Here is a 25412-nt window from a genome sequence, read left to right as displayed (position 1 = left end):
ATTTATAAAAATAAGGATATCACTCGAAACCGTACCGCTGCAGATCATCAGAAGCTGTGGTCGCTCGTGCAACTTGACTTGTCAAAAATCATGAATGGCATGGCATTCTGCAAAAACTCACTGATGGTTTGGAAGCTAGCTTTTCATGTGGGTCCTTATCAATTAATTATTACGCACTATGCTACAATCATAGCAGAAACATCTACTCATTCCTTCTCCACTGTCAACTTAAACTTTCATGCGTAAATCTCAACATTAATAAACATTGGATTAATTAATGTCTTGACAGAGAATCAGGGAGCGAGCCAAACCTTGTAGTTTCTTCAGTTTACATCCTTACCACATGCAACATCTTCTTTTTGCTGTTTGCAAGGAGGATCCCATTTGAGATTTGATTACTTCTTCGAATGTTGGATTGGCGGTATAAGAACACATCGGATTAGGAAACCTAAATTTCCTCATTTTGGGAGAGTTCTTAGGATATTAATTGCTAAGCAAGGATAAGGCTAAAGGGATTCTAAATTAGGATCCAAAGTGGTTCTTGATCACCATTTGGATTTGATAAGCCGCAACATGTCAATCCCTTCATGATCATAAATTGTTACATTGTTTCTTCATTACAGGGTAGGGTACCATTTTAGATACGTATAAAACAGCAAGCTACGTACAGTTTGTGCAAGGACTCCAACAATTCATTGAACAAGTTTTTTTATGCACTTTAAAGTTCTAGACTTAAAATTTTGAAAACAGAAACGGGAAATTAATGGAAACGACCCCATGTTTGTCGATTCCTTTTCCTGTATGATCATGCACCGAAAACACTAGTACGTACCCGAGCGAAAGGTATGTGAGAGCTAAAGACATGGAAACAATTTAGCCGATATATATATACAGGGACAATAAACCAGTAGTCACGTGATAAAAAGGAAAAAAGAAAAAGAAAAAAGAACGTGGTGATGGAAACTACCATGGACTGTTTCTCTGTTACAGTGATCTGATAGACAGTGAAAGGTGGGTCAGCGACTGGTGTCCTTCCTAAGCTGTTTCTGATGCCATACACTGTTTATGTCCTAGGCTGGTTGTCGTAACTCATATTTTACCGTCTTTATTTTAATATATTTTTAAGATTCACAAATCTAAAAAATTTCACCTTTACATGATTTCTTTGGTTTTCTAAAATTATTTTCATTTTTTCAGTAAAAAAATGAGTAAAATTAATAAAACGTGCATTGAGAAAATACAAGAAAAAATTGAGAAAAAAAATACATGTTTCTCATTTTATTTTTCATATATAAGCTTTTTTGAATAGCTTAATCCAACTTAGAATTTAATCTAATCACTTAAACCAAACACAAAAACTTCCTTTCAAATAACAAATAACCTTACCCTAAAAATCATCCACGTACATATCCTATAAAGGATAAGGGTAAGCCACAATATTTAACTAAAAAGCTCTACGACATATATAAACCAATCAAGCTAGACATCCTATCTATACATATCTAACACTGGGAGGAAGAAGAAAAAAGAACACACACACTAAAAACAAAGAAGGAAGAAAAGAAAATTATCTTCTCCATTTTGAAAAGGAGTAAGAGCCATATGATAATATATGGCCTATGAATTTGATGGAGCTGTGAATATGTTTGTAAATGATATTGAATTAATTTAGATTTAACTGAATAATAAAAAAATACAATAAGATGGTCAAGTTATAATTTAATTGCATTAAAAATAAAGCGAAACATGTAGCATGCATACATGGTTTAAAAAAACATTCGAGATATAGGTAAAGAAGTTAGAAGCCTATGGTGAATTATTATTGATAATCTATCAAGTAAAAAGAGAATGGTAGAAGAAATATAAAAAAACAAAAACCATGTCAGGAATAATACACCACTAAGCTAGCTGTCCAATATAAAGAGATTTTATTTACTCGGTTAAGACGGGAAAAAATTAGTTTGTTAATGCTTTAGCCACTTTAGAATTGATAACTACGATTGATTATTATTAAAGAATCCAACCAACTTGTATTGAGATGAGAACTACTCTTGTGTGTTCATGTTATTTAGTAGAGCGAGGGTCAAATTAAAAGCCATAAGATCATGATATGGAGTCATTTATTAAGAGTTACGAGTACCCATCTGATACTTATAAGACAAATAGGAGGGCTCCTAAAAGATTATTAATGATAAAATCTTATGTCAAGGGTACTTTGCTAATGTATCTTGATGTCAAGGGTACTTTACCAAAATTATCTATACCTAATTTACCATCGTTGGTTGACGGTGATTCACACTACTTTTAGTATAATAGAAAGTAGGTCATGTTCTATCCTACATGCTCGACCATACACTAGAAGAATAGTAAAGAAGTAAACACTAAAACAACCACCATGTCAAGTTGTGACTTTATGCACTTATGAGTTTTTGGATTGTTTTTAATATTTTTGCTTATATTCAGGTATTTTCATTATTTCCCTATGTTTTTTTTATCTATTTTTATGATTTTTTATATATTTTATAAATATATGAAGTGTCGAGTCACACTGTTGTGTGACACCTTAGAGGTATTATGCTACAAAAACTATTTTAAGTAGGGATAAGGTTGCTCCTTAATACTCCATGAAGGATTTAGGAGAACAATTTTATAATTTGTTCGACTAGTTTATCCAGGGCGTAATAATTTGGTCATGACATGGATTTGTGTTTGTTGTGTTGTTGTCATCATACTTGATATGTTGCTTATTTGTTAACATAATTTTTTTATTGATTTCCTTGAAATGAATTCTCAAATCATTATATTTTTTATTGTCCTAATTGCGTCAAGTTTTTTTTAAATGAATTTTCAAATTATTAATGTTTTTTTTTCCTCATTGCAGGATAATTCCTTAAATTTCTCAAATCATTGTTGATTTGATTCCCCACATTAAGGGTGAGGTTTTTTTTTTTAAAAAAATGAATTCATTGATGGAATGTTCTTACTTTTACTCAAGCAAAGGTCTTAATTATTTTATGATCATTGTCGACCTAGTCCTGTTTATTTTTTAGAAGAGTTTTAATTTATTATTGGATTGTTCCTACTTATTTTTAAGTAGAGTTCTTAACTATTTTTATGATCAATGCTGACATGGACTTGAGCTTTGTTTTTTAGCAGTGTTTTCAAATTACTTTCAATTCATTGCTCAATTGTTTTTACTTGTTTTCAAGTAGAGTTCTGAACTATTTTCATGGTCATTATTGACTTTGTCTTGTTCATTTCTTAGAAGAGTTTTTAAATGATATTTTAATTTATTATTGGATTGTTCCTACTTATTTTTAAACAGAGTTCTTAACTATTTTTATGATCATTGCTGACAGGGACTTAGGCTTCATTTTTTAGCAGTGTTTTCAAATCACTTTCAATTCATTGCTCAGTTGTTTTTACTTGTTTTCCAGTAGAGTTCTAAACTATTTTTGTGGTCCTTATTGACATGATACTATTTGTTATCTAAGAGTTTCAAATGATTTTTCAATTCCTTGCAAAATTATCCCTTTTTATTTTCAAGTAAAGTTCTAAATTATTTTTATGGTTGTTGTTGACTTTATCATATTCATTTTTTTAAGTAAAGTTTTCAAATAATATTTTATTTTATTGCTAATTTATCCATGCTTAGTTTCTAGTAGAGTTTTGAAATGTTTTCAAGTTATTATTGAATCCTGTTAGTTTGAGATTTAAGCTTTTTGGTTGAGCCTAAATCTAGGATCTCATGGGTTGTAAATTTGGGAGCTTGATCCAGGTTTAGGAGATTTGCTCGGGTTTGCTTTATTTTTTCCTTTTTTAAAGGTTTTTTTTTATTTTCATCATTCAACACTTATTTAATTGGAGAATGGGCTATGTTATTTTTTTATTTGTTTTCTATTGAATTTTTCACTAATTTTTTAAATGATCTGGGTTATATAGCTCTTCAACATTGAGTTATTTGATAATTAACCTTCATATTATATTCAATTTCCTTTCGACTGGATTATCCTAGTATCATAACCAGATTATAGATTTTGCATGCTAACCCGAGTAGACTTGGGGCTTTTTTTTAGTCATTTTTGTATTATATTTATTTCTTTGATTTAGTCATTTAATATTTTATTTTTTGGGAATTAAGTTTCAAATTTTTCCTATTTTACTTTCTATGAGATTATCGTATTCTCATTTAATTTTCTCTCTGCTACCAAGATCCTTCAACATTTTATTGATTTGAAATTGATCTTTGTGCTTTTATATATATATAGTTTATCTCAATCTTATAACAATGATCATGAGGTTAGCAGATTTACTTGGTTTGACTTGAGTTTTTTTTTTGTTGCTTAAAAAAAGTTATTCAATACATATTTTCTTGAGATACTATTTTTCAAGATTTAATAAGAAATTAATCATATTAAAATTCTTATTAATATCCGAAACTATTTTAGAATCAATTAAATAAAATTTTCCGGCTTAAAAAATCTCTTTAGTTTATGAAGATTTTTCTAAAATAGTGAAAAATCATTCCATGATTCAAATAATATAATGTATTTTTAAAAATTAAATAAATTCAAGTAAATCACATGTTACTTTTTCAAAAAAAAAATTATGAAAAAATAGTATTATTTGATTGAATAAATAAATTCCCAGATAAATTATAACTATTGATGTAAATAAATGTAAATAGTGAGAATGGGAAAAGGTGTAAAGCTTATTAGTTTCTTTGATAATAATATAATTATAACTATTGACACCAGGGAAGGAAAGTATTAGTGGAAGTAATTTAATTAGAGTGGGTCCCTTGCCTGGTTGCAAGTGCACGTGAATCGGTGAAACGTGATGACCTAGGAAGCCCTACATCCATGTGGCACATGCTCCATTGGGGTGGACAAAAGTGTTCGTTTGGTTGCATGCTCATGCTAAATTACGAAACTGCTAGCTTTAAGACGCGTCCGAAAAAGGCAGCAGCTTCTTTCTTGATGGGCCTTGCCATAAGGAAACCTGTGGTGGAGCATCATGGTCGTCGAGAGTACTTGTTGCTGTAATTATTTCTGTTTTTGAAATAAATTATAAAAAACAAGTAATTGATAAAATATAATTTTTGTTTAAGGAACTTAGTATAATTTGCGTTTAAAACGCAGGGCAACCAAAAACAGCTTGAAGCTGTTTCTTTTTCTATTTTTTTTGTCATCCTTACTATTCCAGTCGAACCCAATAAAATAAAAATAAAATTAATTTTTTTATTTTTAATTGTGTTTTATTTGAAAAATTAGTGTTTAACATTATTCAATGACACTACATAAATTAGAAGGAGATCGCATGATAACGTAGCATTTGCAGAATTTGATCGCAATCCCAATTTTGTTCCTGATGATATTTTACCTGATGTTGTTGCACCGCTTAAGAAATCATGAAAACTGTAGTTCTTGTCGAATGAATTTCGTACGTAATGAAATTATAAATAGTTTAATGAAACAATAAAAAATATTTTATATAAAGTATTATTTATTTCATGATGTAATAACATTAGTTAAATCTACAATATTTAAATTAAAAACCATCAATATTAATATATATCCTTTTTAGTTATTTTATAACCTCAATTTGAAAAGTATTCTTAACCAAACACATTAAATTACTTTTTGCTCAATCTTAATTTCAATCACAATTTTAACCAAACATATATAAATATCAAACCAACCTCAACCAAAAATATTTTTTTATAAAATATTTTTTTTCAAATCATAACAACAATACCAAACACACAACCTCGCATCTGCGTTTCATTTCAGCCGTTGTATTTTTCTATTAAAATATTCAAGCATTACAAGTATATTTTTTAAAAAATAATTCAATAACTCAATTTATAATCTTAACCAACTAATTAAACTCGTTTTATAAAATCAATATATTATTAGCTTGGATTGAAGAGTAAAAGTACACGCTTTGACGAAACACATACGATGTTTTGTTTGCCTTAGCAAATCATACGTCGTTTGTAATTCACAGGATTTCAGTCACTGGGATGACTAGAAAAAACAAGATTTGTTTTTTATTTAAAAAACTATTTTCAACTTAATCTAAAACACATAGAAATTATGTGCATTGACTAACTCTGATATCATATGTGCATTTAAGACCAATATTGTTCCATATGAGCCATCTCCCATAAAATATGATCCAAATCCATGCAAGAAAAAAAAGAAAAGCATGATTAGTCAAGTCACGAGTTATCACCATAATTAATGATATATAATTAATGAGATAATTACATTGAAGCACTTATAATTTATAATTTGATTGTTTTTTTGTTTTTTTTGTTTTGTTTCTGTATTTTGAAAATTTTCATTTTACATCTCATATTTTATAAGTTGTAAAACACTTTATATTTACTAAAAAAAGTCAACAAAAAGTTTGGAATCATTTACAAAATTCCATTTTATTTCACTTAATAATTAAAAAACATATGCTATGTTAAAAAAATGGTATTGCCACTCTCTCCACACTCTCCCTCTCTTTTCCAAACATAAAACCCTAGCCACCGCCGATCTCTACCATACTTGCTGGAATCTTGACACAACTAGACTCCATAATATACCCACGCCAGCAACCCATCTTCAAATGTTCAGATAGTTTTGTTGTTTATCACGCTTGAAGGGACACCTTATTTTAAACAAAGATGTAATTGCTTTAAATAACAACATTTTTGTTGTTCAACCTTCGTGAAAACACTTAATCTTTCTTTCAACCTTTTAGTAAAAACTACACGAAGTCTTTTTTTATTTTTATTTTGGCCCACACCCTTCACCTATTTTGTTTGTAAGTATTCTAGCTGGGAAGTTATAGTAATTAATTTTTTTAAAAATATTATTTTAATGTATTTTCAAGTAAAAAACAATTTATATCACATTTTTAAATTGCCCTAAAACATCATACTAATAATTAAGCACAATAAAATAAACCATTAATTAACATCTTGTTGCATGTCTAGAACAATATAAATTTGCATTAAAAAAGAGGTTCTCGAACATGGATATTCTCACTATAATGATTTATGATGATCACGTAAATTGTTATATATAAGTTAATGTGTAGGATAAGTTAATGGTTGGGGGACCATAAACAACCCATACCTTTAGTTACCAATAAAATAAAAAAGAGATCTTGCTCACATGGTTGCATGTGACGGGGATGGGATGTTCTTGTTAATTTTGTTAATTTCCCTTTAATGATTATTATTATTATTATTATTATATTTTTTCCAAAATCCAACCCATAATTCTCCTCTTTTACTTATCTATTCTTATTTCCACAATTGTAAATTTGACCAGATGAACACTCAAATTAATATCAAACAATTCTTTAATTTATCTTTTTATCATTAAGTTTTTGAATAAAATAGTGATTTAGACACCCAAAATCGAAAATATTATCGGTCTAGAAATAAAAATAAAAATATTTATGTAAGACATTACCTTTTGCACAAACATATAGATTTAAATAGATTATTTTGTCGAATTTATATCAAAACCAAGACTTGGCATATATTTACATAGAACTAATTGGACAAAAATATGCCACTTCATTAAAAAGTTCGGAACCCACACTTCAAATCTCAAACTTGAATGAGTTTTTATCTTTTACCTTAATAATTATTTTTTCCAAAAAAAAAAAATCTCATCACAATCATTTTCACACACACACCTATATAATTGTAAAAATCTTGTTTTGTTTTGTTTTTATATACCAATCAGAAAGTCTTTATATGTACCCCACTGCGCACTCACTAGTAAAAGTGGGCTTTTTGCGAGTAAAATGTTCTCTTGTGAGTGAAGGGAACCCCACTCTTCTTCTCTATAAAGCTGCTTGCAAGATCATATGTATGCTAGAGTGGTCCATTATATTTTGTATGGGCATGCTCCATCTCCCTCACTCTCTTCAGTTCTTTCTCTCACTACATTTTCAATTCAAGAAAACCAAAATTAAAGGGATGTGAGATCTGAGAAGATTTGAAGGTTTTTTATTTAATTTTGTAAGTCCTGGTCATGCTTTTCCACAGCTTTCTTGAACTTCCTTGCCATGCTTAACTTGTGTGTGTGTATAGATCACTATATATCTGTATAGTTATACACATTTAGCTAGCTAGCACCATGGAAGCTCAAGAAAGCCGTGGGAGAACATGGCAACTCAGGATTTTTTGGGGCGATCTGTTTCTTGCTTTTATGGTCAAGATCTCTCCCATGGACTGCATCCAAGAAGCTTTGATCATCTTCCTCCTTGCATGGATCATGGTAACTCTCTTGTAATTTAGACCCTTTTTTTGCATAACTTCTTTAATGGTTTTAATTTCCTTTTCTTGTTTTGTAAGGAAAATTCTCTTCTAATCCATGAGAATTCTTGACAAAGATTTGGTTTTTGTGATGAATTATGATACGGGGTTTCATCCTCTATGATATTTCCACCAAAACTTCCCCCTTTTTGCTGTTAGAGAGGAGAAATTAGGCTTCAAACCATTTAAACCATGCATGAAGAGAGTAACAGAACATTTTGAAGTCTTATTTAGTAATTGGAAATTCAACTTTCCTTAAGATTGACATAAATAATGGTCATTGAATCAAAATTGTGAGGGGGAAAGAAAAAGAGTTGTGTTTTGTGTTCCTCGCAGGGAAGATTCCCTACCTTTCCTTTTTGTTGTTAGTGATGATAGTTCTTCCTGTTTGTTTTTTGGTTTATTTCTAACATGATCTCCTACGTTTCCGTGAAAAAGGTTTAACTTTGTCACTTTGTTGACATCATTTTTAACCACTCTCCCACATTCTGACATCAGTGTTTTTTTTACCTCTTCTCCACTCTCTCTCTCCCCCCACCCCCCTTTCTGGTAGTTGAAGATTTGTGCATTTATTGGGTTTTGATTACATTTCTCAGTTGTTAATTTAGCTGATGATCTCAACTTGTACAAACCTACACAATTATTATTGTTCTTTTGAATCTTGATATCCAACTCAAAGCCTTTGTACTAGGTTCTGCATTGCAGTCCATGAAAATTCCCATAATTCTTTATATAATTCTTGATTCAGTGTTAAGTTGCAGAGAATCATTGCAACTTGGAGTGTGGCTGTTGGGATTCCTAATTATCTCTCTCTTTTAGTTTTTCTTCTTTAATTTCAACGAAAAATGTATTTTTGTTTTCTAATTTCAAGCAATCTTGATCGAAATACAACGTAAATTCCTCTTCATTTCTAGGATGTTTTTCTTTTTAATTTGGTCTCTTAGATCAATTTTGTACGTCCAAACTGTTTCGAGGATTCAAGGCATATAATTTTATTACAGGCTACAAGAAATGATTCAAGGCATATATGGTACCAATTTTGTTTCTACTATGATGCTTGGCATGTTATGATGACCAGATGGGGTTTAACCAATTAAGGACAATCTGCAACTTGCAGAAAAATCTCATTGGCTTGTTACAGCCAAATAAATAAAAAGTGAATTGCCTCTCACTAGCACTTCTTAATTTGTTTGCTCTTTCAGCCACTTTTTTTCCTTTCCTTTCCTTTCCTTTTATTTTTGGTTTTCTAGAATTATACGATAATATAATTTGCTCTGGCAAGTAGCTAATCTCATCATTGCAGATCAAATATCAGACACTGCTGCTCACTATCTTAGGCATTCTAGGTCTTAAGCATTTATAAATTATCTGCCCCAAATCAATTAGATCCCATCAAATTTGATTACAACAATGAAACCTTTATTTATTTATTTAATTTCTTGATACAGTTGAAAATACTAGATCGAGCCCTTGATTTATTCCAAATATAGTAGATATAGAAGGATTTGAAACAAATTTTCTTTATAATTTTCCTAAATCTCATACATTGCAAGGGATAGTTCTTGGTTTGAAGGAAGAACTAAAACTACAAAGGCTGGTTGTATGTTTACTGTGGATGATCATAAGTGAAATAGGGAAAAGGCCATAGACAAAAATAATGAAGCTTTGTTAAGGGAATCTTTACCTAATGCAAATAATGAAATATGAAAAAGCCTATTGCTTTTAATGTTGAGTATGAAAGAATACTGATGAAGGGGCAGGTCCACCAAAACTTGTTTATAATAGGGCAGACAGGGGAGCATGGCAGACCTGATCAACACCTCAAGATAAATTTTGTTAATGCACTGAATATAGTTTCTAATATTAGACCATTAACATTCATTTAGCATTCAAGATATGCCTCGTCCATTAGTATTTATTGAAGTCAGCTTTGTGCGAATAGACAACATGGCTGCTAAAGGTAAAAGAGCAGCAATAATTCAAATATTTATGAACTGGTATATATATTTTTCGCAATGCATGAATATTGTTGTTCATGGAGCATTCGAGATAAAAGCTGAAGCAAGCTTTCGTTTCCAAAAACAAGAAGGAATCTCTGAAGTGCTGACCCAACTATGGACAATCGTCCAAATTTGTATAGCGGGATGGCGTTCAGGCTGATTGATTTGGCCATTAGGTATAGAACAAGACTGTTTTTACCATTTTTCGTACATAGCCTGGTTTCTCAAGTAAATGGCTTCTCACATGTCCTTGGAAGTGTTTTCTCTTTAGCGAATATGACCTATTCTTCTTGCCATCACCTCCTTTTTTTGTTGGATGTGTGAAATGATCTTATCAAGAAAATTCCAAAGGTTCTGCATAAGAAAGCCACCAAGGAGATGTCTAGCTAGGAAACCAAACAACCACGTTACAAAAAGAAAAGAACTAATGGTTTGCAATGATCACCTCCTTTATATATGAAGGCTGAAAGCTGAATAGATGTGGAAAGCTAGCCAGGGCATCATACCAAGGTACGATCTCCCAGCACAACAGTACTCTATAATAATTAATGATGTGAAATAATTCTTCATGAAACTACTCTTTTGACAATCATATATGTAATTAGTTGTGCTTCAAGATCAGGTTCTCGATCGGTGGTAATTTAGAATTTACAACAAAATATATATACTGTACTTATTGTTTCACAGTTGAGGAGCATTGTTCACAATATATATTAGATGATGTTCTATGGCGATCGATCTTCCATTTATATCTCCACAATCCATCTTAATTAGATTTCAATTGATGCATTCTCTGTTCTTCTGACATGTATTTAAGCAAAACTAAAGCTATCACATATACAACATTGTTTTGGTAGAAGATGCGACATTTTAAGCACCGAATAAAAAGATGCGACACTTCTTTTGAGAAAAAGAAAAAAGGGTTATGGCTAATTAACATGGGATAACTGGCCCCTATATATTTCCCTAAAAGTAAGAGATCATATCATCTAATTGGGAAGAATTTAGCCACGAAAGATTCCCTTGTTGAATAGTTAGCTTTAATTTAAATCTATCAATTAACTGGATATACAGGAGTCCATAATTCCCCATTTCACTCGCTTTTAACTGTTACTTAACTCCAGGTCACATAATGAAGGACCATTAGCAGCAGCCAAAAACGTCATAATCAAGCTCATGACACCATTAGATCGGTTGAGCATTGTGTATGAATCACGGATGGTCCAATTGAAACAATCACAACAGACGTGGTTGCCCCATATATGTGCCAACAATATTATCTGGATATTGAACTACAACTTAATACATGTATATGTGTACGCATAATTATATGTATATAACCAAGGATAGATGCTATGCAGTTTCAGTTGATATGAAAAGAAAAATCAACTTGTCACATAAACTAAAAGAGTACACTCTGGAAATTAACTACGGGCAACATGAAAGGGAAATGGCAGAGCCAAGCAATAATATCGCTGCTTCCATGTGGTGGGGAAACGGAACAGTCACGTCGCTATTGATACAAAACTAATGCTGCTCTACGATTAGAACAATTGGTCATGAAGCATCATATGAAATGCAAAAGCTAGCTTCGCCTTTTTATTTGATGTGAGAGTGCACAACAACAACGATAAATGGAAACTTTGTTGACCCTAAAAAGAAAGTAAAAGAGGGGAAAGTTTGGTTAAAAAACGTGTACAAACAAAATATCAACAGCCATGAATGATCAGTACTTACTAGTTACTACCGTGTAAAAGAGAAGAATATATGTTACTGTTTATGCATGGTTGCAACACTCGGTGCTGATAGTTTACTTCAGTTTATCCTATATGGCCAACTATGATTCTAACTTTGAGATTTTGTTGTGTGCTGACTAAATCAGGGAAAGGATATGATGGATTTCCTCGTAAATTATAATCTGTGCTGACTCTCCAAATGGGGCTATTTCGATCCTTGCAAATAAAAGAAATGGGGAGCATCAAGAGAAATTACTTAATTCCATCGCAGGCATTAACTTTAAGCTTTTTAATTTATTTTTATTTGAGTTAATGACCTCCTCCAGGCCAATTTGTGTAAATCCCATTTGCCTGCTTTTAAACAAAATTAATGTTGGCATCTATATGCATGCATGCAAGTAATTTTACAGCTGAAAAACTTGAAACCAAGCACTTGCCCACGTTTGGGACTGTGCCCTTGTATATAAAAATAAATTAAATACAAACCCGCTTCTTGGTTGGTATCATCGTCCTACAAGTACAGCTTTCGATTATCTTAAAAAAATAAAATTAAGGGTGCATGTCAGCTTTTATTCTCTTTCTTGTCTCAAAACAAAAGAGATAATAAAGCTTATCAATTAATTAGACCTTTAAAATAATTAATGAAATGACTACCGAATTCATCAAATAATCTAAGCACCGAGACAAAAGTTACAGCACCATAGAAGCAGAATGTGCATCGATTTTCAACAATTATATATTTTCTTGTGGTTAAATATTCTTTAATTCCCACATCTCCCTTCACGTTCACAAAGCACAAGAAAATCTAGCTTTTCCAACTCTTTCTCCTCTAAAGAAAAGCTAAATGTATATTAAATAAGACAAGCCAGATCCTGTATGTGATCCTAATTGTTTTCCTTTAAGAGCGCATGATTAGTGGAAATAATAAGCATGTCCCCCTCTAAAGAGAAGGTAATAATATAATTAAGAATTCACGGCACTATTGAAATGAAAAGGATAAAGCAAAGGGTCATCCTTGATTGATTATAATATATGATTATATTATTGAATTGCTTACAGCTAACAAAAAAAGATTGATGATTAATTAATTAAAATATGTGTTGGATTAGTTGGCCACATTAAGAGATGCATCCCAAAATGTAATTATAATTATAATTATATATATATAACCAAAAAAGATGGCCTGTAACAATTGGATGGATCATTCAGTTCCCCTTAATTTGATGTGTTTTTCCAGCTAAGTTCATGAGAAACTAGACCCAATTTTATTTTTTTTATCACCATCACGTTCTTTACATTGTTGTGTACTATTCACGGATAATTTTGCATCTGAGAAGTAGGTATGTCATCATTTATATGGCTCATGAAAGTTGTTCATGCGAGAGTCATTTGTACATAGAAGAAAGATATATTGTTTCTACCATCCAAAGGAGAAGGCAGGAACCCTATGATCTGATTAAAAAAGTGCAAGTTTTGTTCCCTGTACGTAGATCATATTTTTCCTTGCCATTTACTTGTGAAAAAAAAACTAATTTCTAACTTCTAACTTCTACAAGCTTTCGTTAGGCATTATTTCAACTCCAATTCTGTTCGTTTCATTTACAGCTAGAGATCCAAATAAAGCAAGTGTTACACAAGTTTCATTTCTCTATGTTTATGGGCTTTCCATTAAATCTCCACCTAACATTAGCAATGGAGTTGGTGTTGAAATTGGGGGCTTGTAGGTGATGGTTGATTCCATATATACTGAGAAGGCAATATAGCAACCTTGTGTGGTCCATATATCCTACAGCTAAAAAAGCAAGCCTAATTTAATTTGATCGAAGATGCCATGCGCAACATGATTTATACACAGTAAAGCTTAATTTATATTTGAACAAAAAACAGCGAGGCAAATCAACAACAGACTACATATCACCCTCGTCATGAAAAGGAATCTTCAGATCGGATGTATACAAAAAAAAAAAAAAAGACTGCAATTGACTATTACTGCATCAACCGACACGGTACAAACACATTATAGTGGGCGATCAAAGTATATGGCCTTGTAAACTAATAGTATTATCAGTACAAGATTTTTACCTAGTGAATCTAAAACACTACTACTGTGCTGTAAAATCAACTAAAAAAATCCAAAATCTTACTTGTCATCAAAAGTTATTAAACAGGGACAGGAATCTGAAGTAAAAAAGAATGATTCGTGAAGAGTATATGTATGCCAAATAAATCTATCTTTGTGTGGTCTCCTTTTGATGCAAGTACAAATGGAAGGACACTGTTGGAAGGAAGCTATGCGTCCAAGATACTCTGTGAATATCTGTAGTGCAAAACATAATCATTAACACTGTAAGATCTGTTTTAACATAAGAAAATCAGAATAATCAACAAAAAATACCCTTTAAACACGAATAAATATTAAAGAAATCTTGTTCCTTCCATATAGGTGGATCAGAAATGCCATTTTCATTCAAGAATGGAAAACCCTTTGAGTAGCAAGACTGAAAGATAATTCATCCACCCCTTCTTGTTCTCCTTCAAAGCATGAAACTTGCAAGAAACAAGAGATTGTCGAAGTCATCATGAATATTTGCAAGCATCAATTAACATCACACAATTTGTTTTCACAAAAACCCTAAAATCAACTAGATCCAAGAGATCGTATATCAAGCAAAAAGAAAAAGATCAGAGACCTTATACACTGATCATTGATGCAGGGCCCGATGAAGAAACATTAACTTTCTTTGATCCTGTTTGTATCTTCCCACAGCTTTATTGAACCGCAACAAAAATACAATGTCATATGTACATGCACGGCAACATCAACAACAATATTCAAATAGGTGCAGTTCAAGAAAGCTGTGGAAGAATACCAAGAGGGTCACATATAGACCACCACAAAACTTAGATTAAAGTATTTTAGGAGCTTCAAAGCCCTCCATAAACAAACCCTAGCAAGGTTTGTAAAGAGAAGGGAAGGGCAGCAGGGCTAAGAGAGAAAAGATTCAAAATATATAGGGATAAAAGAGAGAGATGGAGAGAGAGACCATGAAAGAGAGGTGTTGTGTGTGTGGGTTTAGGGTGAGAAAGGCTGGTACTTATAGCGGATTTGAGGTCCTTTTTACCACCAATCCCAAGAAGAATATTGGGCCTAAGAAAACTGAACCCCACCAAACTCCACCTTTAATTGTTTTTTTTTTTTTAATTTCTTAACAATTCTCTAACACAACTATTTTTACAGAAAGCTGACTATTTTTCTTGATCCCACTAATCTCCTCACTACCAACAAAATGTTTTGATTAAAATATCAAGAAATCCCATTAATATATGTGCGGTTCTGATGCAAACAGCCGGATCTGACGGTGACGGCTACCCTTGTGAGGGCACATACATGGGTCCCACAATGCGTTGGAAGAAAAGTCTAACCCCTACGCGCCTTAAATGGTTACTTGAGCTTACCATTTTCTGAGTTTCTTTCCTTATTTTAATGGCCAGCAAAGGAAATAAGAAAAACTACTTCACAGTTTTAGGATTTGAGAGTAGTGGAGGAATGATGCCCTGTGATTAAAATCTCAAGCCTTTTTTAGCATCTTCGTGCATCGTAAATATTTCAGTAACGATTACTGTTAATTAAAAGTCTTTTTCAGAATTAAACTTTTGATAATTTAAGTTAAGAATGTGTAAGCACCACAAATTTAGTAAAAGCTTGCTATTAATTACAAGTGTTTTCAAGATTAAACTCTTGATAATTTAGGTTAAGAATTTGTCTACATAAAAAAAATCAGTAAAACTTGAAGTACCTAAAACACCTATATATAGTATGGTGAAATTTGTTTCGGTGCAAGAAAGTTGTGGCTTGATGATGATGATGATGATGATATATATATATATATATATATAACTCAGACTAAAAAAGATTATAATTAGAAGTGTTTTCAACTCTACATAATTTACATTAAGGAATTTTCTACACCATATATTTAGTAAGGCTTACTATTAATTACAAGTGTTTTGAAATTGAACTCTTAATAATTAACGTTAAAATATTTATACATCATAATTCACTATTTTTTAATGAATTGGAATATGTAGATTTTATTAACGAGGATAAATAAAGGATATAAAAAAAAGAACAACGTAAGAAAAATCAAACATTAAATTAAAAGCCAAACATCGTTACCATAAGAAAATGTTAAGTCCCTTAATCCTCATTTAATTAGTATTCTGCCAAGAAATTCTTGTTACATAATTATAACAAGGAGTATCAATTATTAATAAGTCAAGGATAATTCCTAAATACATCCTAATTATTCTATATTTTTTTGTGTCTGGAAATTCCAAATCTTAACAACTTAACCTTCGAGGTCATGGAGTGTTCCATTTGAGACATCAAGCTATTAAGATGCAATATGTTTCATATATCTTTTTAAATTCTTAGATGCTTGTTTTGCTGGGTAGTTTTGATTTTATTTAGCTCATTTCAAGTTGTTTGGGTCATAATGCAAGTTTTTAGCTTATTTGGAGGGTCTGTATGTTCTTGGTTGGAGAAGGGCTTCATTATAGCGTTGAGTTTAATGAATTTCTTAACCAGGTTGCATGATTTATGGTATGAAGCACACACTTATGCTAAGAGAAAAGCCGAGTAAGATGACTTTAAGGTTTAGAAAAATTATAGACCTCCCTACAACATTAAGAGAAATTAGGAAAGATATTTAGAGTTTCATACGTCGGAAGGTTTTCAAAGGCGTTCACGGAGTGAGTTCTAGAAAAGAAATAAAGAGACTCACGGCTCCATTAGCAAGCATACCAACGGGTCGCTTTCTTTTACAAACCATGCAAAGCGCCTGGTAAGAGAGGTTGTTTTAATTTCATGTATTTTTCTGAAAATGGTACCTATAATTTATGTTTAACTAATAACCGACGACGTATTTATTTTGCAGGCTACATATCTTGAGCGCGAGCCTATTCTAATAAAGTTGTATATGGAAACACGTATATACAGAGGGAGGATCGATGGAAAAGGGTGCAATAGTTTATTGATAGTCGAGCTGAGGTATTTATTGTAAGTAGATTTTGAAACATTTTTGTATATTATTTGGACTAATGTTTTTTCATCCATATCTCTTACTTATTTTTATATGGTGTAGGAACAATATAACATCGCCATGTGTACAAAGCATGGAGAGGACCCTTCAACTCATTCAGAACATAATTCAGATTTGTGGTTAGAGGTTGAAGCAACCGGTGAACCCGATAAGAATCAAGATTACAATATCTTTATGACTACGACCTAAGATATAAGATCGGGTTGTAGTGTCTTTACTGTAGGCACCCTATAATCCAGCTCGAGTTAACCATCACCAACCATTGAGAAGTTAGTTGAACAACAATTTGGTGCTCTGAGGGCCGAAATGGAGACAAAATATGAAACACATAAAAAAAAAAAAGCTAGAGGACATCACGGAGAAGTATGAAGCATACTTTTTCCAGTCATTATCCTCCCCCCTACGAACCTACAGCTAGAGCTTTTAATTCATTTATATATACATTTTTTATTGATTTTATTATAAAAAAAACTTTTTCTTCAATTTAATTGATTTTTATAAACATTTGTAATTTATTTTTACATTATATAAAATTTTTTCTTCAATTTAAATTAGTTGTTTGATGTAGTTTGATGCCATTGTAAAATTATTTTATAGCATTTAAAAAAAAATTAAAGACCGATGAAAATTTCATCGGTAAATGATCAACCATTTCATAAAAGAATTACAGAGAGTTATTAATTGTTTTGATCCACCCCAACATTATCACTGACATAATATGTTATTTTTGTTCTATTGGCGAAACCATTAGTGAGATGAAAATATTACCGATAAAAGTATTCATCGGAATTCCATCAGTAAAAATCGCCGTGAAATTATTGACAAATATGACATCATCGACGAGAGACTTTCTAATGACACGTTTCCATTGATAAATCATTCAATAATTTTTATACCAATAATATTATTTTATTTATACCAACAAAATATTTCATCAATGTTAATTTTGAGATTTTCTGAATGTGAAGGCACCTGTAAGTCCCTATCTTTTTTATTATTATTAATGTATTGATATCATTCAAAACAAAAAAAAAAAAAAACTACCATTAACATTGACATCCATGTGAATGTGCGACTTATAATCTAAATATATTCATGATAGCGATGGAATGAAATCTGCTTAGGAGTTAGGACTATTCTTGTAGCATTAGTGCTTGATATTGACTGAATTCATTAATTAATATACATGATAATGTTGATTTTTTATACAATAACAACGTCTTATAAATAATATATTAAGTCCTATATTGTAATGATTGTGTAATTTTAAGGATTATAATAAAACGGAATGATTGTAACGGTAATGAGTCAATTATACCTTACAAGCGATTGATTGCAATTAAAAATTAAAACGCATCGCAAATAGTAATAGACATTACATAAAAGAAAAACTATATATATAATTAATCACATAGGAATCTGATTGCACTATTATTATTATTATTATTATTATTATGAGTGAATTTTAGTTTTTGGAAAATACAAGGACCATGCAAGATTTCAAACAAGAATCAATATCTAAATAAATAAAACTAGGGACCTAAAATAACTACTTTAAACTATAGGGACTAAAGAGAAATTTGTCGAAAACAAGCTTACGTTGCTAAAAACGTTTTCCAATTAAACAAGAGACATAACATAACATATAAATGCATCGGTCCAAAATATTCGTTTTCAACTGGCTTCAATATTTCAACTGCGTGAGACTCAATACTCCAGAATTGCAGGTGGGATTAGTTCGACTTGATGGAAACCCTAAATTAAAGTTGAATTAAGCCTAAATTAAACCTTAAATGAAGTTCGTGTTTACATGGAAGCATGTGAGGGGGTGACCCCACCATGGGAACATGTGTGGGTGCTGATAAGACACCATTTTTCCCGGGACGGAGGTCGCTTTGTTGGCTGGCCTTGCCTGTATTGTTGGACATTTCTGCCTGTATTTTAATACCTGGCTAAATTAGCGTGAGATTAATGTCGGCGTCCGAACTTCATTTGTATTGATTTGAATTGATGCAGATGAGTGGGTTTTTTAGAGTTATTTTATTCTGTTAATAATAAGTAAGGTATAAATATTATAAAAATTTATCCAAATCTAACCTAAGATATATACATTTATATCATATAAATATATAATATTTATATTTCTGAATATGATATAATATGTATAAATATCTGATATACACACACATATGCATATCGTTTTAATATATATACACCTCAAATAAATATATTATTATTTTATTTTATATTGAATAATAGATAATAATATCATAATTAATACTTATATAAATATTAAAAACTTGATTAATATGGTATGAATATCTAAATTTCTTGCTCATTAAATAATTTTTTATTTGAGTATAAATATTGTAAAAACTTTATCAGATGCTATTCATTATCAACTCTAATTAAAAATACTAATAAGGATGTAATATATAGCTGGCAATCACTTTGCTAACCTAACCCCCATCTTTTCATCAGCAAAACCTTCTATTATTTGATTTGATTTGATTTAACACTATAATAATAATGTTTTCCATCTTTATTTTCGATCAACATTTATAGGGTGCATGGTTTCTTTGTGCTGCCTGGTAGAGAAATGGTGGCATTGGCCTCCTTCATGTTTACATGATGAAGGGCAAGCTACAAATAGATGCTATAGTTTTAATTATTTCACTGCGATTAAAATCAAGAAATTGTACGAATGCAGGTAAGAAAAAAAAGTTTTACATGTGCTAATTTAGATGGTAGAGTAATAATTAAATCACCTGCCCACCATGGTTGGATGAATAGATGGATAGTCCTCCTTTTATTTAATTTTTTAAATATCTACTGCTGCCATGCTACATCCAATGGCAGAACATGAGATGTGTGTTTGGGAGCGAAATGCACAGAAAATTATAATCCATTTGACCGAGGCGGGTTAATGTAATTTTTATTTTTTATTTTTTATTTTTATTAATATGGGTGTCTCCGGGCCAGCTTGCGTATACCTTGACTAATTTCACGGGCCCTGAAGTTAACGACCATGTAAGCCTACAGTAGTCATCATATCAGCAACCACAGAGCTCGAATACGAGATTACAGGAGAAGCAAACCCCTTAGTCCCAAGCTCTTACCACTGCATCACCTACTAGATGGTTAATGTAATTTTTTGGGCTTACAAGTGCTAGTTTTTTTATATTTTTTTTTAAATTCATCTTTTAATATTTAATTATTATGATATTACGTTTTAAGTTTTTTTAAAATTTATTACTTTTGATAAAATGACTCAACTCACGAGTTTAATGATTTAACACGGGGTAGCATTATTTTTTTAACTTGTTTTCTTTTTTGTTTTCATAATTTGATATTGGTTTTTTTCATTTGAGATTAATTTTTTTTTTTTTAAAAAATGTTATTGTGTTGTCTAAACATTTTTTTATTTACTTAATTTTTTTTTATCTAACTTGCGGGGCGAAGAACATATCATATAATTGATATAAATAATATCTTAACACCTTAAGTAATTACCTAAGCTTGTAGATTTATTGGACAACATCTTCTATCTAGTAAGCTATCATCTTAGTAAATTAATTAAGATTTGAGGATTCTCTCATATTATTATAAATGGTAGAAGGTATGTTAACTTTGATTTTTGTTTTTGATACTTATGATTTAATTTACTATTTTAAAATTATAGATTTTGATTTTTCATGAGATTATTATTGTAAATCTATAATTAAATTTTGATTTTTTTTTAGATGTAGTCACCACTTTTTGACACGTGTTTTTAATTAAAATTCATGTCGGCAGGGATAACCATAATAATTAAGTAATCCTATTAGATGAATAACCATCATTCCATTAATCTAACGGAATCAATAATTACTAGTCAATTACACGAGGATTTCATTAATAGTAGATCAATTAGATGAATGCCCATCATGCCATTAATTACTCTCATAATATTTTTGAGGCTAAATGGGCCGAACTATTTTTGAACTTCAAATCATTTAAGAACTTCGGCCTATTTGAAAATGGGTCTTTCTGTTAGATTGTGTAGGTTTCGTCCGTTAATTAATTAACATTTTAAAAAACACCAATTATCCCTCTTTTATTAAAATTTGGTTAAATAATAAGTCACATCGAACCCTTCACTTTTTTTTTTGTTACTTTAGACCTCCCATCTATTTTTTCTGTTAGATTAATTCTGAGACATTAGTTGACAAAATCAAGGGCTTGGTAAGTGCCTTGTGTATGACTTCAAAAATAAAAATAATTTTTTTTAACAATAAACTATAAAATCCAAACATGAAAGTTGAAAATTACTTTTCAATTTTGATGGATTTTTTTTATTTTTTCATGGATATTTTTTTTTGGAATTACAGGTATTTATTAATAACTTTTTAAATAGATTTTTTAAATCGTTTTCTACTAAAAAGTTAAATTAAAAAAAATCAATAAATCAAATATTCTAAATTAAATTATGCATAATTCACTTGACTTTCACTTATAAAAATGGATGGGAGGTTTAAAGTAACCAAAAATTGAAAGTAAACAATTCAATGTGACCAAATTGTTTTAAGAGGCTTGATCAATTTGACGAAATTCTAATAGTAAAGAGACATTTGGAGATTTTTAAACAATCTTAAGGTATGTTGAAAATCTCATATTATAATCATTCATGTATAAAATGTATTTTAAATGTTAAAAAGTTTGATTTAGCCTTTACATGTAAATTATATTGCTCTCAATTTTTATAAAACATAATAAGAAACTAATAATTTTTAGTGTTGTAATTTCAGATATTCAAGAAATATTTTTAAATATTTTAATTTAATTTAAAATATTAATTATTTTCTACTTTTGTTTAATAGATTATTTTTTAAAAATATATTTTTGAATAATTACTGAATTATTCAAAAATATTTAATACCATATAGCAACCCAAATAAATAATTTATATTTTTAAAATTTATTTTCTTTTGTTTATTATTGCAAATTACATAAAATAAAGTGATGTAAAAATTAGTTTTTGATCCAAAATAAAATATATTCTTCCACTAAACTGATTGTATCTTCCGGAATAAATTTTCTTTTCAAATAATTTTAAAAACACATCATCACATACATTCAACTAAATATATTTTAAAAAATTGTGATAAAAATATGAATGGTTACGAGTAAGCTAAAGGGATGTAACGTGTAGCATATGTTTATATATGGCGACAGTTGCATGGAAATGCATGTTCTCTTTTGTCAGTATATCACTGGTTCTTTTCTCTCTACTCACAACACATGCCCGACACGATTGGAAAGGAGGTTTGTCTATTTGATTTAATCCACAAGTTTGTCTTTCCCCTTCCCAATTTCTAGCTGCTTCCTCTCATGCCAGCCAGCCAGCCAGCCAGCCAGCCAGCTCCTTTAATTTTCTTCTTAATTAATCAGTTTTATAAAATTATTATAACATTTGCTGCTTGATAACTCATGAGCACAAGTCAATGGAAGATGCACGTGTCTATTAATTCACCAAGATTGATTAACTGTCTTAGGGTGTTTTGTTCCTCTTTATCACTTAAAAAATTGAGTTTAAATAGTTACTGACCCTCTGCCTATGGTTCGTTATTCGAGGTGACTTGATATTGCATTACAATTATTATAATTATATATATAAAAAAATACCCTAAAGCTTATGGCAAAAAACACTATGACAATGAGGATTGTAATAGTATTTTATAATATTTTCTCTTTCTTTAAAAAAAATTGATTTTTTTTATTTTGGTCACTCTTTTTTTTTTTCAATTTATTTCTTTGATGTTGTGTTTATATAGGATTAGTTTTGGTTAGTTAGGAAAGGGAATTCTATGGTGTTGAGGAAAGATTTTGTTGGTTGGTTGATGCTCGGTTTGTTAAGATTAAATAATTTTTTATTGAATTAAAACAACTAAAGTTTGAAGGGACTAAATTTAAAACAATCTGAAGATTGGACAAATGTTAAGATCCTTTTTTTTGCTAGCACCAGGGACAAAATTGAACGGGCAAAAAAAAATGTTCATCCCAATTGTTTTTTTATTAGACAATTTTTTTATTTTCAATTTAATCCGTTTATATTGAATTTATTTGGAATTAGACTTAGCGGTTTGTTTCAATTGCCTATATATGGGATATCAAGATGTCAAGGAAAAATTCTAGCATGCAGTTAATACTTGATTTCATAAAATAAAATTCAATTGTATTGATCAGGCTTGAGGTATAAAAATTAAAAATAAAACAAGAGCAGGGATGAAATAGAATGAGTAAAGAAAGAATAGATAGGGTGTGAATTGTGTATATCAGCAAGTGAGGAGAGTCGTAGCGCTTTCAAGGCGCGTCTGACCTCCTCTGGCCACCAATTTGCTTTTGTGCGATCTTTCTTGAATCATCTCGACAAGGTTTACCATTTGGGGTGGCGCATGGCGTTGATGGGGTTTGGTGTGTTCTCAACAACATTTTTTCTCCTCCTCTCTCTTTCACTTGGTTTTCATGTATTGCTTTGTTAATTTTCTTCTATATCAGTTTTGGTCCTCATTTCTTTAATTATTATTTTCTTTTTTTGTGTGATTTTAAAATTTTGATTGTTTGTTCAATTTAATCCTTCATAATTGCTATTTTTATTTTATGGGTTATCTTGGTCTCACAACCTAGATCATAGGTTTAGAAGGTTTGTCCGAATTGACTTAGATAATTTTTTTAGTGCACTTTTTTTTAAAATTAATTTTTTTTTGTTTCACTTTCAACAATTGGTTGGTTGGGAATTGGTTTTTTTTTATTTTTTTATTTGCTTTATGTGTGGTTATCCCGATCTCATAACCTGAATCGCTAGTTTTGCAGGTTAGCACGAGTCAACTTAGGTCTTTAAGGTTGGTTCTTTTTTTTTAATTTTATTTGTCAACATCAGTTGGTTGGAAATTGGGCTTAGAAATGTTTTTAAATTTATTTTCTATGTGATCATCCTATTTTTATGACTTGAGTTGCGAGTCTGACAAGTTTATTTATGTTAACTCAAGCCACCATTTTTTGGTCCTTCTTTATAAAATTAAATATTTTTTCTCATTTTCTTCATTTGAAATTGTGTTGATTGGTAATTGAGTTAATTGAGAATTAGACTTCGTTTTTCTTTTTATATAGTTATCCCGATCTCATGACTATATTGTGAGTTTGGAATATTAACTTAAGTTGACTTTGGTGGTTTATTTTTTTTCTCTCTTTGATTTTTTCTCTTATTTTCCCCTTGATTTCATCTTTTAACATTGATTTTTTTAAAAAAATTTAATTTCATCGTTTGATATTTTGTTAATTTTGAACCGTGATTCTTAATTTGTTTTGGTTTTCTTTGAATATGGTTATCACGGTCTCAAACAAATATTTTAATATTTGGTTGGTCTTTAATTATACAAGTATCTATTTTTGTTATCATATAATTAAATAAAAAATAGTTTCACCAAACAAAATAAGGTTTTGTAAGTTAACCCTGGTTGGCTCAAATCATTTGTTTTTATCATTTTTTAGGTTGAATTTTTTTTTATTTCGTCCATCATTGGATTGGTTAAGGTTGGACTTCAAAATAATTTTCATTTTGCTTGCTATGTGGTTATTCGTTCTTATGACCCGGGTCGCAAGTCTTATTTGTTTACCTGAGTTTACTTAAGCCACCCTTTTTTGGATTTTTTAAAAATAATTAATTTTTTTTTATTTTTTCCCTTTGACATTGTATTGATTGAGAATTGGGCTATATAATTTGGTTTGATTTAATTTCTAAAGATTATTACGATCTTATAATCAGGATTATGAGTTTTAATTACAAGTTAGCAAGTATTAACTCGGGTCGATTTAATATGTCATCCTTTTGATATTTAAAAAATAAATCACCAATTCAATAGCTAAAAGGTTTCGTTCAATATACAACAGATCTTGCGTTCATGGTTTTTTTTTTAACTTATAGAAATTAAACACATCCAGGATGTCTTTATATTTTTGTTCTTATATTTAAAAAAATGATCTGGCCGAAGCATAGCTAAATCCTTAGAATTGATCATGTAGCCTTTATATTTTAATTTATCATTATATTTTCAATTAAGATAGTTTTATTTTTTTAGTAAACATTAAGTTTTTAATATATTTTTCTATAAAAGTTTTAAGCTAAATCAATAGAATTGATCACGTAATCTGCACATAAAAGCATTGGAGGCGCAATGCTTAAATATGTTCACGATCTCCCCTGCTG

The 25412-nt window shown here is 30.3% G+C and overlaps 2 long non-coding RNA genes across 2 annotated transcripts; one reads left to right on the top strand and one right to left on the bottom strand.

The window, feature by feature from the left end:
- The first annotated feature begins 7784 nt into the window (after positions 1-7784).
- LOC112328044 (uncharacterized) lies at positions 7785-9514 on the top strand. The gene is made up of 2 exons (XR_008059495.1): positions 7785-8032; positions 8105-9514. It is a non-coding gene; the product is annotated as an uncharacterized LOC112328044 (long non-coding RNA).
- Positions 9515-13909: 4395 nt separating this feature from the next.
- Positions 13910-15149, bottom strand: LOC112328045 (uncharacterized). The gene is made up of 2 exons (XR_008059494.1): positions 14461-15149; positions 13910-14382 (listed from the first exon to the last, which is right to left on the bottom strand). It is a non-coding gene; the product is annotated as an uncharacterized LOC112328045 (long non-coding RNA).
- Positions 15150-25412: the final 10263 nt, after the last annotated feature.

Source organism: Populus trichocarpa, chromosome 6, assembly GCF_000002775.5.
Source record: "Populus trichocarpa isolate Nisqually-1 chromosome 6, P.trichocarpa_v4.1, whole genome shotgun sequence".
Taxonomy (NCBI): domain Eukaryota; kingdom Viridiplantae; phylum Streptophyta; class Magnoliopsida; order Malpighiales; family Salicaceae; genus Populus; species Populus trichocarpa.
The sequence above is the reverse complement of the archived record's forward strand: the minus strand, read 5'-3'. Positions and strand labels throughout refer to the sequence as shown.